This window comes from Pteropus medius, unplaced genomic scaffold (assembly GCF_902729225.1).
Source record: "Pteropus medius unplaced genomic scaffold, Ma_sr-lr_union100, whole genome shotgun sequence".
NCBI classification, from domain to species: domain Eukaryota; kingdom Metazoa; phylum Chordata; class Mammalia; order Chiroptera; family Pteropodidae; genus Pteropus; species Pteropus medius.
In genome coordinates, this window is record NW_024349801.1 from 15,834,492 (window position 1) to 15,837,031 (window position 2,540).

General features: G+C 30.2%; 1 pseudogene; it reads left to right on the plus strand.

Moving 5' to 3' along the window:
- Positions 1-480: 480 nt before the first annotated feature.
- On the plus strand, positions 481-599 carry LOC120581056 (uncharacterized; annotated as a pseudogene).
- Positions 600-2,540: the final 1,941 nt, after the last annotated feature.

The following is a 2,540-nucleotide window of genomic DNA, read 5'->3' on the forward strand; positions in this document are numbered from 1 at the left end:
TTTCTTTTGAGCCTCTTTTATAAGGACATTAATCTCATTTATGAGGGCTCTGCCTTCAAAACCAAGTTACCTCCCCAATGGCTCAGCTATTAATATCATCACATTGGGCATTAAGATTTCAACCTATGATTTTTGGAGGTACATGCATATTCAGCCTACGGCATGGATATATGCCCAGAAGAATTGAAAGCAGGATTTTGAGGGAATATTTGTACACATATTTTCAAAACACCAATATTCATTATAGCTAATATGTGAAAGCAACTCAGGATCTATCAATGGATAAATGCATAAGCAAAATGTGGTATATACACATACAATATATTATTGTACCTTAGAAAGAACAGATATTTGTCATAGCAACAATATAGATGTTGCCTAAGGGCATTTTGCTAAGTAAAATAAAGCAGTCACAAAAAGACAAGTACTATAATATTCCACTTATATGACATACTCAGAGTGGTCAAAATCATACAAATAGAAAGTAGTCATGCCACCCTGAACGTGCCTGATCTCGTCTGATCTCAGAAGCTAAGCAGAGTCAGGCCTGGTTAGTACTTGGATAGGAGACCACCTAGCAAGACCAGGTGCTGTAGGCATAAAGAAAGGAAAGAAAGAATGAAGAAAGGAAGGGGAAGGAAGGAAGCTGAAGGAAGGAAGAAGGAAGGAAGGAAGGAAGAAGGGAGGGAGAGGAGGAGGGAAGCTGTCAAGGGTGGAGGGTGGAGAATGGGGGCGTTATTGTTTAATTGGCATAGAGTTTCAGTTACAAGATGAAAAAAGTTATGGAGATAGGCAGTAGCAATGGGTGCACAGCATTATGAATGTGTTTAATACCACTGAACTATACTTATGTTACATATATTTTTTTCACAACTTTAAAAATTAAAAACAAAGAATATATAAATAATAATCTAGGGGGTAAATAAAATCAGAGAAAAGTAATAGATCAACCCAAAGGAAGGTAAGAAAGAGAAAATAAACTGGAACAAAAATGAGTGTGATAAGTAAACCGATATTAAAGAAAATTTAACCCAAATATCATTAATTACACTAAATATATGTAGATTAAAATTTCCATATGAAGACAATGCTGGCAGGCTGGATAAATAAACAATATGCAATTACACATTGTTTATGAGAAACAGAATTTAAATATAAGAACACAAAGATTGAGCATAATTGAAAAAAGATATGTAATGCAGATACTAAAATCATCTATATAGCTGTACTAACAATAGACAGATTAGCTTTTAAGACAAGTATTGCAGGATGTGTGGAAGAGTATTTCATAATAATAAAGGTATCAATCTATTAGGCAAATATAATAATACTAAGTCATATTTGTCTAAGACCATAATTTAAAATATCTGAAGCAAAACCTTGCCGAGCTAAAAAAAGGAAGCAGAAAATTTACACTCTTGGAAAAAATATATTAACATATCTCTATAAAAACATATTCTAGTTTAACAAAATGATTAACAAAGCTAACCTAACTGACGTATATAGAACACTGAAAAAAATAACTGGAAATGCACATGTTTTTCAAGTGCATATAGAAAAAATTATCAAAATTGACCATATTTCTGACCATAATCTGAGACTAAACAAATATTAAAGGATTAAAATTTATGCATATTTTTATATCCTAACTCAAGAGAATTAATTTAAAAGTCAAAAACAAAATTTACAAAGAAAACTCCAAAGAATTTGAAAATTAAGGAATACACTTCTAAAAAACCCATGGGACATACATGCATAAAGTCACAATGAAAATTTGAATGGCTACCAAATATAGTAGAATGAAAAATGATGAAAATAAGAATAAAGTCTGACAAAGTGGAAAATATACACCTGAAAGAGAAAATTGTGAAGACAAAAGTTGGATTGAGATTGGTTGTAGAAGAAAGAGGAAACATAAATAACCAGTATCAGGAATGGGAAAATCACTAAATTTCTACAGATATTAAAAAAATAATAATGTTTTATGAACAATATTATGGCAATTTATTTGAAAATTGAGATAAGACGAACAAATTTTTTGAAAAATATGAATACCAGACTCAAGAAGTAGAAAATTTGAGAATTTTATAACTATTAAACTGATATCATGTTTAAGTCGAACTTTTTCTAAAAATGAAACTCTATTCTCGGATAGTATTACTTGTGATTTATTCCACGACTTAAATAATAAATAGAATCAGCCTTAGAACAAAATTATATAGAGAACAGAATATAAAAGAACACTCTTTAACTCTTTCTATCAATCTATTTCATATAGCCTTGATACCAAGAACAAGGACATTTTAAAAAGGAAAATTCACAAGGTAATCTCTTGCATGCACATAAATAAAAAAAAATCATAATAAAAATTTTAAAATGAACACTACATTATTTAAACTAGTTGATACGCTATATCCAAGTGCAGATTGTTCCTGAATGCTAGGTTGATTTAACATTTAAAGTTCAATCAATGCAATTTACCACCCTAAGTAATAAAGGAGATATCATTATCTCAATACATAAAATAAAGCATTTAAAAA